Source organism: Myxine glutinosa, chromosome 4 (assembly GCF_964187855.1).
Source record: "Myxine glutinosa chromosome 4, kmMyxGlut1.1, whole genome shotgun sequence".
NCBI classification, from domain to species: domain Eukaryota; kingdom Metazoa; phylum Chordata; class Myxini; order Myxiniformes; family Myxinidae; genus Myxine; species Myxine glutinosa.
Window position 1 is genome coordinate 96667965 of NC_136264.1, and position 15561 is coordinate 96683525.

Sequence of the window (15561 nt, forward strand, 5' to 3'; positions counted from 1 at the left end):
AACAGACTGAGTATTATTAATTTGTTGTTGCCGATAGATACTGTAAGTTCTAAGTTGTGAGTAGTATTCTGCAAATTGTTGATTATAAATTCACATATACTTTACATACACAAACTATTTGACACTAATGAACTTTACCCCCCCCCCCCCCCCTGCTTATTTTGACCATTAACCTCGTGTTTTGGTGGTGAAGAATCCATTTCATATTTAGTTTGTATCTTGGTATAATTCTGTTACTGTTACCAATATGATATTTGTTATGATATTTTGGTGATAAGACGTCTATTTTTGACCTTTGACCTCATTTTCGGAGGTCAGTAATTGGTTCCATGGGTCAGTCATTATTCTATGTCATCTTCTTTCGTAATCCTGTGCATTTTGACACCAAGATCATCTATATACCATATTTTGTTGCTGAAATACAATTTTATATGATTTAGGCAGAGGTCAATGACCTTTGACCTCTAATAAGAAGGTTTCCCCAACCCCTATCCCTCCTTACTTTTTTTTGGTAGTTGTCCATACCCATACCTACCCAAATCAGTTGAAATTAGCTTCTTTTAAATTTTTTCATAGATGAACCTTAAGTTAGGGATACTACTTCTTTCATTTATTTGTTAAATCAGCTTCTGGAGAAGCTTTCAAAAATTGCCAACGCCGACCATATTTCAGGTCGTCACGGCGGGGTATTGGGAAAAGTTTTCAATTAGCAATAATCGCGCCTCGGATAAACCTCATTGGCTACGATACTGCCACTGCGCAAAGCTAACCACCAATGGGTTCATCATTGCTTAAGTTCAGACGAGCCAACCGTACATCCGTGGTGAGTATATACAAAGCACTGTATTGTGTACATCTACAAATACACTCCATATTGTTTTATAATTTTAATCCTTTAACATCAACAGCTGGTGGTCGAAATAATATATTATATGATTTGTCTTCTTTCAACATTGAGTACATTTGAGTAGATTTATCACATTTTATTAACATAACTCCGCCCATCGTTAAGACGTATGCGGCCCTACATCGATTTCCAAAAAAAATATGAATGAAACACCTTTTGGAAGCTCAGAATCTATATAATAATAGCGTAAGGACTCGACTTTGTTATCCCTTTTACGTCACACCCAGTGACCCGATGCCCACGGCACTAATGGATTTACGATCTACGAACCGCGCTCTTTGTTTATCACGTACACTCGTACAGCCATACTCGAAAAATCTGAATTCGCCGACGTTGGGGCCCAAAAGCATCCGATTCCCGATGCCATCCATAATGGTACACTCTATCCATACACCACATCCTCCCTTCCGTGGATGTTCCACGGGTTTCACGTCTTTATCGTCATTTTAATAAAGTTAAATGGAGTGACGTTGCGATACTCGGGATGCGTTGCATAAATCCTCGTAACTCAGAGAGGTGTAGCAGGTGGCGAGACGTAAGGAAGCTTAAAGATAACGAGCTGAAAACAGACGAACGATATGTCAATCTCTTTCTACACCGAACGGAAATAAAAGTATGAGAGCGGGGAGGCATGGCCTGAGCACTTCGAGCAGAGAGGACTGATTGGACTTAACTTAAAGAGAAAAAATTGGAGCTAAACGGAAGAAGAAGATCCCATGAGCGCTCCCCTATGCCATCCATAATGGTACACTCCATCCATACACCACATCCTCCCTTCCGTGGATGTTCCACGGGTTTCGGCTAGTGAAATAAATATTGATTGTAGCTCTTCAATGAAGTGGAAGATCATCATCATTCAAGATCATCCTACCAGCAGACCGATATCGTGATCACTGATCAAATCCGACTCCAGCGTGGATTTTCTATCAGCTGACCGATTTTGTGATAGAATCCATGCTGGAGTGGGATTCTATCATGGAATCGGTCTGCTGGTAGAAAATCCACGCTGGAGGGGGATTCTATCATGAAATCGGTCTGCTGGTAGAAAATCCACGCTGGAGTGGGATTCTATCATGAAATCGGTCTGCTGGTAGAAAATCCATGCTGGAGTGGGATTCTATCACGATATCGGTCTGAAGGTAGAAAATCCATGCTGGAGTGGGATTCTATCACGATATCGGTCTGAAGGTAGAAAATCCATGCTGGAGCGGGATTCTATCACAAAATCGGTCAGCTGGTAGAAAATCCACGCTGGAGTGGGATTCTATCATGAAATCGGTCTGCTGGTAGAAAATCCATGCTGGAGTGGGATTCTATCACGATATCGGTCTGAAGGTAGAAAATCCATGCTGGAGCGGGATTCTATCACAAAATCGGTCTGAAGGTAGAAAATCCATGCTGGAGTGGGATTCTATCACTAAACCGATCAGCTGGTAGAAAATCCATGCTGGAGTGGGATTCTATCATGAAATCGGTCTGCTGGTAGAAAATCCATGCTGGAGTGGGATTCTATCACGATATCGGTCTGAAGGTAGAAAATCCATGCTGGAGCGGGATTCTATCACAAAATCGGTCAGCTGGTAGAAAATCCACGCTCGAGCGGGATTCTATCACGATATCGGTCTGCAGGTAGAAAATCCATGCTGGAGTGGGATTCCATCACGATATCGGTCTGCTGGTAGGATGATCTTGAATGATGATGCTCTTCCACTTCATTGAAGAGCTACAATAAATATTTATTTAATTCTGATCTTCCAAAAGGTGTTTCAATCAGATTTTTTGGGGATACCGATGTCGTTCCGTGTACGTCCTTACGAGGGGTGGAGTTGTGTTAGCAACATATATTAAATCGACTCAAATGTTCTCAATAATGAAAGCAGACAAATCATATAATATATTATTTCGACCACCAGCTGTTGATGTTAAAGGATTAAAAGTATAAAACAATATGGAGTGCAGTTATAGATGTACACAGTGCAGTGAATTGTATATACTCACCACGGATGTACGGTTGGCTCGTCTGAACTTAAGGAACGATGAACGCATTGGTGGTTAGCTTTGCGCAGTGGCAGTATCGTAGCCAATGAGGTTTATCCGAGGCGCGATTATTGCTAATTGAAAACTTTTCCCAATACCCCGCCGTGACGACCTGAAATATGGTCGGAGTTGGCAATTTTTGAAAGCTTCTCCGGAAGCTGATTTAACAAATAAATGAAAGATGTCGTTGATACCGACACGGATATACCTGATCTATATATCACTCTACCCCAAAATTCATAACAATATACTACATAGAGTCGAAGCTCATGGAAGAGCTCGTGTTATTACACTGATTAGAACGAAACAGTACAAAAATAACAATAGAGAAAAGGGGAAACACCAACAGCGGAGCAGACGGCCAAGACAGACAGAGGCGGGCGGACAAACAATGGGTGTGGTGAGGGGAGGAATGGGGGTGAGGGGAGGAATGGGGGTGAGGGGAGGAATGGGGGTGAGGGGGGGGGCAGGAGGGGATCCATCCATACTGTGGACAAAATGGATACATAAGGAAACTCTCCGGAAGGGAAACCGGAAATTTGGAAAGAGGAGCAATTGGAATGGGGTGGGGGTGTTGGGGTTAACGATGGTAGAAAATATAATGGTTGTGGATTGGAGACGACCTGAGATGGTGCTGAACACCTGTGGGAGTGAAGAGGACGTGGACGATGATTTCACAGGTGAGAAAAAGAGGAACAAATGAGTGGAGATGAGCAGTGATCCTGGAGGCTGTATTTATGTTGTTTCACCAGAAGAGGGTTGATGATGGACCATGTGAGCTCTGCAGAAACCTGGGGGATAAAGCACGGAAAGGGTAGAGGGTGCAAGACCAGAAAGGAGAGCAGCACTCCATCAAGCTACAGATGAGGGTCGTGTCGGTGGATGGGAGTTCAGGTGTGCCAAGGGAGGACTTTGTACGACGGAGGATGCCCAGTCGAATGTTGGCTTTGGAGGCCAACTTTGAAATGTGTGGATTTTCTACCAGCAGACCGATTTCGTGATTGAATCCCAGCGTGGGCATCTGGTTGTCGTGATGAATGACATCATAAGTGGTATACCATTTGTCGCTCCAGCGTGTATTTTCTACCAGTAGAGAGATTTCTACCAGCAGCTGGCTTACCGCTGAAATGTGATTCCTCTTCTTTGATCACGGTGTTATGAATTTTGGGGTAGTGATATATAGATTCAGGTAGATCTGTATAGGTAGGTGCTCCGATGATCGTGGGTAGAAAGCACCATTTCGATGTACATAAGTCAGGGACCTGTTTAGCCCGAATGTCCGATTAAGTGTATATTTGTCCCGATTACGAGGAATGGGGCGTGTTAACTAGTGTAGGGATTATGTTAATTCCCCTGTGTGTGAGACCTTGTGATCATCCCGTTGTGTGAGACCTTTGTTGCACCTTCTCGAGGCAATCTCCATCTTTCTTGTAAAAAGGTGAACAAATTATATTGATTACTCCAGTGTTGGTGGTGCAATGGCTTTGTATAATAGTACAAGCCCCTTTTTATCTAACGATGAAAAAGATCTCCTAATGATTCCGAGCCTACAGTTAGCTTTCTTAGCATCATCTGCAATATGGCAACTAAAAGATAAGGTTGAATCAAAGAGCACCCCTAAGTCCTTCTCCTCCCTTATTGACTTGATTTCTCTGCTTTCACTCCCCTTCCCCACATTGTATGAAAATTTCTGATTCCGTCTTCCATAATGAACAACTTAACATTTGGCCTCATTAAAGGGAAGCTGCCAGCGTCTTAACCGGCTCATGGCCTCATCAATATCATTCTGGAGTGCAACTGCATCTGCATCCATGTCCACCACTATATAATTTAATATCCTCTGCAGACAACTTTAAACTTGACTGAACTGATTCAGGAAGATCATTTATGAAAACGATGAACAGTGTCGGACCCAGTACGCTGCCCTATGGTATACCACTTGCCACTGGAACAAAAGTGGATGCAATTCCGTTTACTACAACCCTCTGTGAGCGGCCTGACAAATATGATTTGATCCGCTTAAGTAACTGACCACTGACAACATAACATTCAAGCATATGTAAGAGCCGGACATGAGGGACACCATCAAAAGCCTTTCTGTAGCCCAAATACACACAGTCAAGACTGTGACCAGCATCGAGTAGTTGTGACCACTGCTCTAAAAAATTCCAATAATTGAGTAGTACAAGACGGACCACTCCTGAATCCATGCTGTTCATCACTTGGAAGATCACTTACCTCTAGATGGCTCAAAAGTGCATCACTTATGATCTTCTCCATCAGTTTACCTACCACAGACGTCAAACCTACCAGATGATAGTTTTATGGATTGCACTTTTTTTTTCTTTTTTTTTTGTATACAAGATCGAGGCTCGTGAAAGAGCTAACATTAATCACACAAAAAGTCAAACCGACACACAAAACACAAAAAACAAGGGGAGCGGCAGACAGGATGGGGAGAGAGGGGGAAGGACACAAACACAACATTTGAGAGCAGGGACAACGGGAGGACTTGGGGGGAGGTCGGAGAGGTATAAAACATATGAACACTGCAAGGACAACAACAACAACAACAACATGCATTTTAAGGCCATGTTCCCTGCTAGAGCGGGGGTTAGCCTTGCGGTCCCCATGACAATCTTCTCCATTTTGCCCTATTTGCTGCATCTCTCCTTGTTAACCCCCTTGCCCGCATTTCTTCTTCCACCATCTTTAGCCAAGTCTTTCTCGGTCTTCCCCGTCCTCTACTTCCTTCTACATTAACTTCCATCACTCTTCTCAACCAGTCACTTTCATCCTTCCTCAATACATGACCAAACCATCTCAACCTGTTCCTCTTCACAGCATCAATCACAGGCAATATTCCCATCATCTTTCGCAATTCATCATTTGTCTTCCTCTCTCTCAACGATACTCCGCACATCCATCGAACCATTCGCATTTCCACCCTTTCCAGCCTTCGTTGCTGCTCTACGTTCATTACCCATGTCTCGCTCCCATAAATCATAACACTTCTCACACATGCAGCATACACCTTTCCCTTCAGCTTCAGCGACACTCTCCTCCTCATCAGCACGCCACTCAGTTCCCGAAACTTCTTCCATGCACATCTCACTCGAGCAACCGTTGCCGAGTCTGATCCACCCTCTCCATTCAGAATGTCTCCGAGGTAGCAAAATGTTTTCACACCTTCCAGCTTCACGCCGTCTCCAAGATCCAACTCAACATTTCCTCCATCTGCAGCTCCCTCTGTGCACACCTTACATTTGAATGTAGCTGCCACACTGGTTAATGACCCTCTCAGACCACTACATTTTTGATGAACCCACTCAGCACACATTGTACATTGAATGGAGTTCACTCCGACACCCTTCCTGCACACAGCACACGGCCACTTCCCAGTTCTTTCCACCTCACCACATGCTTTACCACTTGCCATCACCTTTGTCTTTCCGATATTCACCTTCAGACCTTTTGTCTCCATACATTCCTTCCACTTGTTCATCTTTTCCTTCAGTCCATCCATACTTTCCGCAATCAACACCAGATCATCTGCATACAACAACTCCCACGGTAAACCCTCCTTTACGGTCTGAGCCAGCACCTCCATCACAGCTACAAATAGTAGTGGACTTAGTACCGACCCCTGATGCACTCCCACCTTCACCTCAAACTCACCACTGTTCCCGTCCTTCGTCCTTACAGCTGTGCGTGCTCTTTTGTACATTGCCATCACTACTCTGATCAACCATTCCTCTGCAAGGACGCTGGGGTGAATTAGCGGGGGTAGAAAAGATCAAGGTTTTGGATGGGGGAAGATAAGAGATGGTGGTGAACAGCTGTTTTAAAGACCTGGAGGGTGGAGTGGGATTGAAGAGAGTGAGGGAGTTTGTTCCAGAGGCGGGAGAAAAGAGGAATAAAAGAGTGAAGGTGAGCAGAGAGCCTAGATTTTGGCAGTTTAACCATAAGAGGGTTGCAGCGTAAGACTTTTTCCATAAGACCATAAGGTTAACCATAAGACTTTTTCCCTTTCTTGAAGATGGACACTACATTATCTTGCTTCCAAGATTCTGGCACCTCTCCCTCTTTCAAAAGCTTATCCAAGATGATTCTAAGAGGTTTACATATTTCCTGATACGCCTCTCTCAATACTCGCGAATGCAACCCATCAAGGCCCAAGGGACTTATCGATATCTGATTTCAACAAGTATTTCTCGATTTTCTCTTCCTTAAACTCCAATTCATTTAGTACACACGTATAGTCCCTATTTTCCATCACTGGTGTGGACGACAAGTCCTCAACTGTAAACGCACTAGCAAAACTAGAACGGCACTCGGTAGAGAGCATACCTCCGCCAGGCTGAACATTTTATGTTTTGTATTCCACTGACAGGTCGGATCTGGATTCGGACCTGAACCAAAATCTAATTGGCTTGTTCTTGTCACCTAACCAACTCGTCAACCAAGTTTATTCATAACTCGTCCATAACTTTTTTAAATATCATGTTATATATCGCTTTTCGCTTTTCGCTTTTCGCTTTTCGCTTTTCACCCGATCCCTCAATGGTGAAGAATCATTTGAAAATTTTTTTTATCGTATCCAAATCCATATTCAGATCTTCACCAAAATTGCAACAATTCTTCCTTGTCACATACCCAACCTCTCCACCAAGTTTCGTCCAAATCCGTCCTCAACTTTTTGAGATATCCTGCAATGTATCGTTTTTGGCCCTATCTCTCAATGGTGGCGAATCACTTAAAAATTCTAGTAGCCGAATCCGGATCTTCACCAAAATATAATCGTTTCGTCCTTGTCACATACTCTACATCTCTGCCAAATTTCGACCGAATCCGTCGACAACGTTTTGAGATATCTTGTTCACAAACAGACAAACAAACAGACAGACATACAGACAGGGGTGAAAACATAACCTCCATCCACCTTTTGTGGCGGAGGTAAATATTAAGTGTCTGTGCTTTTTGTAAATCATTTTCTGTGAAGACACCATCCTGCTGCCGTAAATTAGGAATTCCCCTCTGTTTTTGTCTTGTTTCTTACATAACTCCAGAAACTCTTTGGGTTTACTTTCACCTCACATGCTCATTTATTCTCAAAGTTTGCTTTTACCTGCCTGATGATAGAGGTTGCTGCATTTGGTGCCGTAATAAATTCCTTCCAATTTGCCTAAGTTCCGTTTTTTTCTGGCATCTAATCCATTTCCTGTGCTTAGAACATATTGATTGTATTGCAGCCGCAGACATCCACTGGGGTTTACTCTTTGTACTCTTCTTCCGCACTGGAACAAATTCCTCGATGCAAGCATCCATCCTGCTTTCAAAAAGCTTTCATATTTCTTGCCCTGTTTTGTTCTGCATAATGTCATCCCAGTCCACGTGGCTTAAACTTTTCCTCATACTGTCATAGTCTCCATGATAATAACTCTTACTGTCCAACTTATCATACTTTAACTGATAATAAATAGCTATTTCAAAACACAATGTTACCTGGTCACTCTTCCCTATTGGTGGACACCTAGTCAAATTCGTTACTAAATCTTCTTAATTTGATCAAACCAAGTCGAGCAAGCTTGGCTCTTGACCATCCCGAATCCGCGGGGGTTCATCTGCATGTTGATACAAAAATAAATCATTGACACAATCCAAAAAAACATAGGGGCAATACCCCTGGCGCTCACCTGGTAGAATAAACAGTATACTGCACTGAATAAAGGTATTTTAAACCAATTTCAATGGTTGCTAGAAGACAGGGCAGCATGTGGAATCATAATAACATAATCTGAGATTAACATAATAACATAATAACATAATCATAATAACATAATAAGACTTTAAACAAACAAACAAAAAAATACCTATTTTGAGGAGGCAACCCCTACCTTCCCCCAACACCATATACCTCCTAAAACCCCAATCTTTTTATTGCCTTGAACAAACATTGGTACATCACGGGTGATGAAGGTTGCAGTGAAGTTTCATCGAAATTGCGTGTGTAGTTTCTGAGAAGAAAGCAAATACCTATTTTGGGGGGCAACTGCCCCCCCCCCCGTAGACCCTCAAAGGGACAGATTTTTAAATGCCGTGAATAAACTTTGCTACATCACGGGTGTTGAAGGTTGTGGTCAAGTTTCATCGGAATTGTGTGTGTAGTTTCAGAGGGAAAAAGCAAATACCTATTTTGGGGGGTCAAGCATGGATGCACTTTGACCCCCCCATAGACCCCCTTAAACCCCAACTTTTTAAATGCCGTGAACAAACTTTGAACAAATAGTCACAAATAGTCACAAATATAGTCACAAGTAATATACAAACAGTAATATACAAGTAATATATTAATATATAATATACAAGTCAAAAAGTCACAAAAATAGTCACAAAAAATAGTCACAAATAGTGAACAAATAGTCACAACACGACAAATATAATTTCTGCCAAGTTTGGTCACAATCCCTTCAGCGGTTTCGGGGAATAAGTTGCAAGTGTTTACGGACGGACGGACGGCCGGACGACACGTCATCGTATAGGCTCCCCTGAACTTTGTTTCAGGTGAGCTAATAAGAAGCACAAGTGAGCATTGTTTATGGAAGAGCTTGCAGGACTTCGATAGATACACCCAAGCAACAAATTGCATCCTTCAATTGGAGTAATGTTTATCCTAATTGCCTCCTGGAAAGAGCATTCTTTCACGTCGACAATAGATGCTGTAATAATGTCCTTAACATAAACTGCAATTCCTCTCTTCATAATGTCAGGAACAAAAAGTTGATATCCTTGTAAGTGCAGTTCACAAAGTTGAATCTCGTCACCAGCATTTTTGGCAAAATCTCAGTCAGTTGAATAACATCTGGAAAATCAATCGACACTCGAGCTTTAATCTCATCCCTTTTGTAGAGCATTGAGTCACAATTGGTATAACGACATTTCAGAGATTTAAAACTTATTCTTGTACCAAATGTATTTACATGATCATCACATGATGTGCTGGATGTCGGCCACATATAAAGAAAAGTCATCCGAGATCTTCGGAATCTGTGTCAATCCATTTGTTCACTACACCATGAACTCCAACTCACCGGCTCGGCAGTATCGGTTGCCACCGTCCCGGAAACCCGAGATCCAACATACGAGATCCAACAACAACATCGTATACATATACATATCTATTTTATACATATACTGTAAATGTGAACGTCTGTTTGTTTGGTTGTGCCTCATGGACAGCATAAGGAAGTAACTTAGAGAGGGAAGAGGTGGTCCATGGGGGGTAACTTTTCACGACAAAAAACATGGGCACATCAGATTTAGACTAGGGGCATGCCCAAGGGGTGTGGCAGCAAGGCGTGCCCAAGGGGCATGGCTTCCTCTGACTATAAAAAGCCCACTAAACGAAATTGCGTGACTGCCGTGCGATATCCCGGGCAATGCCGGGTAATTCTGCTGGTCCATAATAATTAGAGGCAGTGTCCGTCCGTCTGTCTCCTCCATAACTCCAAAACCATGAAACCAAGCGGCCCCAAACTTTCCATGCACACACGTGGACCTCCAACAGATTACATGATGAAAACTGGGTGTTTGGGTGATGATTAACGAGGTTCTCATAAGAAAGAAAAAAACCGAAAAAGGCTTACCAATATGGCGGCCCACCATCTTGGTAGGCCCACTACACCTCGCTGGGTTCTTAAGCCGCCATTTTGTTTCGGCCAACTCAAACGTGCCTTGCCTTGGAAACACGATCGATTATCATCACATAATTGAAGGCATATCATCAAAATCTGGATTCGGATATGAGGATTGGATGCTGTAGACGACATAAATGTCCAAATCTGGAGTGAAAATCGACAAAATTTACCATATTTAGCGAATTTATAACTAAGTGTATAATATTAATTTATTTAAGCAAGGCTGTGATTCTCATTCTGGGGTTAGTTAGTTGTTTTTTTGTTTTTTTTTTACTTAATAATAATCATTGCATAATTGAAGCATATCATCAAAATCTGCTTTCGGATATGAGGATTGGATGCTGTAGACGAAATAAATGTCCAAATTTGGAGTAAAATCTGACACGATTTACCACTTTCAGCGATTTTTACAACCAAGTGTATACTTTTACTAGCGGGGTCACCCGTGGGAATCCCACGGGCATGGATGTGTGTGACATTTCGACATATTGAGTTAGATGCTGCACCTGCACATTCAGTTATATAAAATGGTTACTGGCAATATTATTGATCACATCCACAAATGATGTAATCCACACAATTTATGTACTTTACATAACGTTAATAGGAATACATGCCCGTGTAGCGGTTACCGCTGGATGCACACAATCGCCTTGCACCGGCCAGAACACGGCCATACGCGCCTCTCCCGGGCATGCCCGGACTCACTGTTCCCGGGCACGCCCGAACCTCCCAGGCACGCCCGGTCTCGTCTTTCCCGGGCATGCCCGCTCTCGCCTTTCCAGGGCTCGCCCAGAGCGTCCGGGCATGCCCGCTATCGCCTTTTCAGGGCTCGCCCAGAGCGTCCGGGCATGCCCGCTATCGCCTTTCCAGGGCTCGCCCAGAGCGCCCGGGCACGCCCAGCCTCGACTTGCCAGGCCGCAGCCAAACACGCCCGGTCAGGTCCAGACTCGCCTTTCCAAGGCTCGCCCTTGACACCCGGGCATGCCCGATATAGCTTTTGCCGGGCAAACTTCCCGACATAAATGTGTATATATATTGCTGCCCGATAAACGGGCTTGTCAGAATACCTGAGCTGTTCTGTTTCAATAAAGCAACTCAGACGAATTCCGTCTTTGGTCGCGTCAATTCTTTCGACTCGCGTTGGAGCGCAGTTCCTTCATTGGTGACCTACCGACATGGATACGGCAGTGACGCTTAAACTGCCTACCTTCTGGGAGGCTCACGCGGCTGTTTGGTTCGCTCAGGCGGACTCTCAGTTCGCCCTGCGAGGCATCACCGCGGACGACACCCGCTTCCACCATGTTGTGGCGGCGCTCGGTTCCGCCACCGCGGCCCGCGCCTTGAGCCTCCTCGAGCACCCGCCGGCTGCTGACAAATACGACGCTCTGAAGACACTCCTCCTCGACGCTTTCGCCCTCTCACCGGCAGCACGCGCACAGCGCCTGCTCGCTCTGCCCGAGCTCGGCAACACGCGCCCGTCAGAGCGCATGGACTATATGCTCTCGTTGCTCGGTGAGCACTCTCCGGATTTTCTGTTCCGCGAGCTGTTCCTTCGCCAGCTGCCTCACCCGGTACGCATCGCCCTGGCTGGCACGTTGATCACGGATTCCCGCGCCCTCGCCAGGGAAGCTGATAAGATCTCCTCGGCGGGCCAGCACATCGGCGCGGTTACCTGGAGCCCGCCGCCGTCCGAGGCGATGCCCACGACGCCCGAGCGCCCTGTGCGGTTGGAGGCCGAACTGCCGGTGCAACTGGCGGCCGCCACGCCGCACCGCCCGCTTCCGACACGACGGCCGGGGCCTCCACCTGACCGGGCGTGGTGTTATTACCACGCCAGGTTCGGACACAAGGCTCGGACATGCCGGCCCCCGTGCACTTTCGGCAGGTCGGGAAACGGCCGGGCCGGCGTTCATTCCCAGCCATGAGCGCCGGCCACTCGGGCAACTTGCTGTTTATTCGGGACAAAGCGTCTGGGCGGCGTTTCCTGTGTGACACCGGCGCCCAACTGAGCGTCATACCCGCCTCCGAGCAGGACAGGCGGGACGCCGTTTGCGGCCCCTCTTTGGTCACTGCTAATGGCTCGGCCATACGCACTTTCGGCCCACGCGTCGTCACCCTCTGCTTCGGCAGCCAGCGTTTTCAATGGACTTTTGTGACCGCCTGCGTCCCCATGGCTTTGCTGGGCGCCGACTTCCTCTGCGCGCACGGGCTGCTGGTCGACGTCAAACGTCATCGCCTTGTCAACGCCGAGACCTTCAGCTCCCTGGCGTGCATGATGAGCAGCTCCGCGCCGACCGAACTGGCGTGCGCCCTCCCGGCAGCGAACAAGTTCGCTCGCCTGCTCGCAGAATTCCCGGCCCTCACGCGGTCGACGTTTTCGGCCGTCGCGGTGCGGCACGGGATCGAGCACCACATACCCACTACGGGCCCGCCGGTCTACGCCAGGGCCCGCCGCCTCGACCCGGCCAAGCTCGCCGTGGCGAAGGCCGAGTTCGACGTGTTGGAGCACCTCGGCATCGTGCGGCGCTCCGATAGCGCGTGGGCCTCGCCACTGCACATCGTGCCAAAGCCGGGGGGTGGATGGCGCCCGTGTGGCGACTACCGCCGTCTCAACGATGCTACCACCCCCGACAGGTACCCGATCCCGCATATTCAGGACTTTTCCGCCCGTTTGGCGGGACGGGTCATCTTTTCGAAAATTGACCTGATACGGGGCTACCACCAGGTAACTGTCCGGGTGGCCGATGTCCCGAAGACGGCCGTCATCACGCCGTTCGGCCTGTTCGAATTTTTGCGGATGCCGTTTGGCCTCAAGAACGCGGCCCAGGCGTTCCAGCTCTTGATGGACGGCGTGCTGCGCGACCTGCCGTTTCTTTTCGTCTATCTGGACGATATCCTCGTCGCCAGCACGTCCCGCGCCGAGCACCTCCTCCACCTCCGAACACTGTTCGGTCGCCTCAGCGAGCACGGCTTAATTGTCAACCCGGTCAAATGCCACTTCGGCGCGACGACCGTTGACTTTTTGGGCCACCGCATCACCAAGACCGGGGCCGTGCCGCTGCCGACCAAGGTCGAGGCCATCACCACGTTCCCGCGTCCCCGTTCCATCAAGGCCCTCCAAGAGTTCCTCGGCATGGTGAATTTTTATCACCGATTCGTGCCCCGCGCTGCTCAGCTCATGCGGCCCCTTTACGAGGCCCTCCGGGGCAAGCCGGCCAAGCATGACATTGTTTGGTCCGTGGCCATGGACGCGGCCTTCGCCAGCGCCAAACGGGCCCTCGCCGACACAACGCTGCTGGCTCACCCGGTGCTCAACGCGCCCATCGCCCTCACTACGGACGCCTCCAACTACGCGGTGGGCGCCGTCCATGAGCAATGGGTGGACGGGGTTTGGCAGCCACTCACTTTTTTCAGCCGGCAACTCCGGCCGAACGAGTTAAACTACAGCACGTTCGACCGTGAGCTGCTCGGGCTATTCCTGGCCGTTCGCCATTTCCGACACCTCCTGGAGGGCCGCCCATTCACGGCTTTCGTCGACCACAAGCCGTTGGCCTACGCAATGGCTAAGGTCACGGAGCCGTGGTCGGCCCGCCAGCAGCGCCACCACTCCGCCGTGTCGGAGTTCACCATGGACATCCGGCACGTCGCCGGCAAAGACAACGCCGTGGCCGACTGTCTTTCTCGGGCCAGCGCGAACGCGGTCCACCTCGGCGTGGACTTCGCGCTCATGGCGGCCGACCAGACCACCGACGCCTCGGTGCAGGCACTCCGTGCGGCGGACACGGGCCTCCGCCTGGCCGACATTCCCTTCGCGGGCACCGTCCTGCTCTGCGACGTCTCCCAGGGAGGGCCAGCCTCGCCCCATCGTGCCCGTTTCCTGGCAGCGCCGCATCTTCGCCTCCATCCACGGCCTTTCTCACCCGGGCCGGAAAGCTTCTCAGAAGCTGGTGTCGGCGCGTTTCGTCTGGCACGGCCTTCGACGAAACATCCGCGACTGGGCCAACGCCTGCACGGCCTGCCAGCGGGTCAAGGTCCACCGCCACACCCAGGTCCCGCTGGCACCTTTCGCCGTGCCTGAACGGCGTTTCGACCACGTCCACGTGGACCTGGTGGGTCCCCTGCCCCCCTCGCGGGGGTTCACCCACCTGCTCACCATGGTGGACAGGACCACCAGGTGGCCGGAGGCTGTGCCCCTCGCCTCCACCACCACCGCCGACGTGGTGCAGGCGTTCATCGCCACCTGGGTCGCGCGCTTCGGCGCACCAGCGGACATCTTGTCCGACCGCGGCCCACAGTTCACGTCTGAGCTTTGGGGCGCGGTCGCCCGTTCGTTGGGGGTCACGCTGCACCGCACCATGGCCTACCACCCCCAAGCCAACGGGTTGTGCGAGCGGTTTCACCGCTCCATGAAGGCCGCACTCATGGCCGGCCTTCAGGACGACGGTTGGGCCGACCGGCTGCCGTGGGTCCTTTTGGGCCTTCGCACGGCCCCCAAGGAAGACCTCCAGGCGTCCACCGCCGAGCTCGTCTACGGCCAGCCGCTCCGCGTCCCGGGCGAATTCGTGCCTGACGCTACCAGTCCCTGGTCCGCCGCTCGCCAGCGCTCGGACCTCCAGGAGGCCGCCCGACGATTTGCCCCCGTGCCGACGTCCCGCCACGGTGGCCCCCAGTCCTACGTCCCCCCGGCGCTTCGCACAGCGGAGTACGTCTTTGTGCGTCATGACGCGCACCGGGGGCCACTCCGGCCGCCGTACGACGGGCCCTTCCGGGTCCTGCGACGGGGCGACAAGTCTTTCATCGTCGACTTCGGCGGCCGGCCGGACCGGATTTCTGTGGACCGCCTCAAACCGGCGTACATGGACGTCGACCGACCACCACGGTTGGCCCTTCCTCCGCGGCGAGGCCGCCCCCCGTCCA

General features: G+C 49.0%; 2 non-coding genes across 2 annotated transcripts; one reads left to right on the top strand and one right to left on the bottom strand.

Moving 5' to 3' along the window:
- Positions 1–626: 626 nt before the first annotated feature.
- Positions 627–767, bottom strand: LOC137426327 (U4 spliceosomal RNA). Its single transcript, XR_010984285.2, has one exon. It is a non-coding gene; the product is annotated as a U4 spliceosomal RNA (small nuclear RNA).
- Positions 768–2961: 2194 nt separating this feature from the next.
- On the top strand, positions 2962–3102 carry LOC137426330 (U4 spliceosomal RNA). Its single transcript, XR_013623288.1, has one exon. It is a non-coding gene; the product is annotated as a U4 spliceosomal RNA (small nuclear RNA).
- The last annotated feature ends 12459 nt before the right edge of the window (positions 3103–15561 follow it).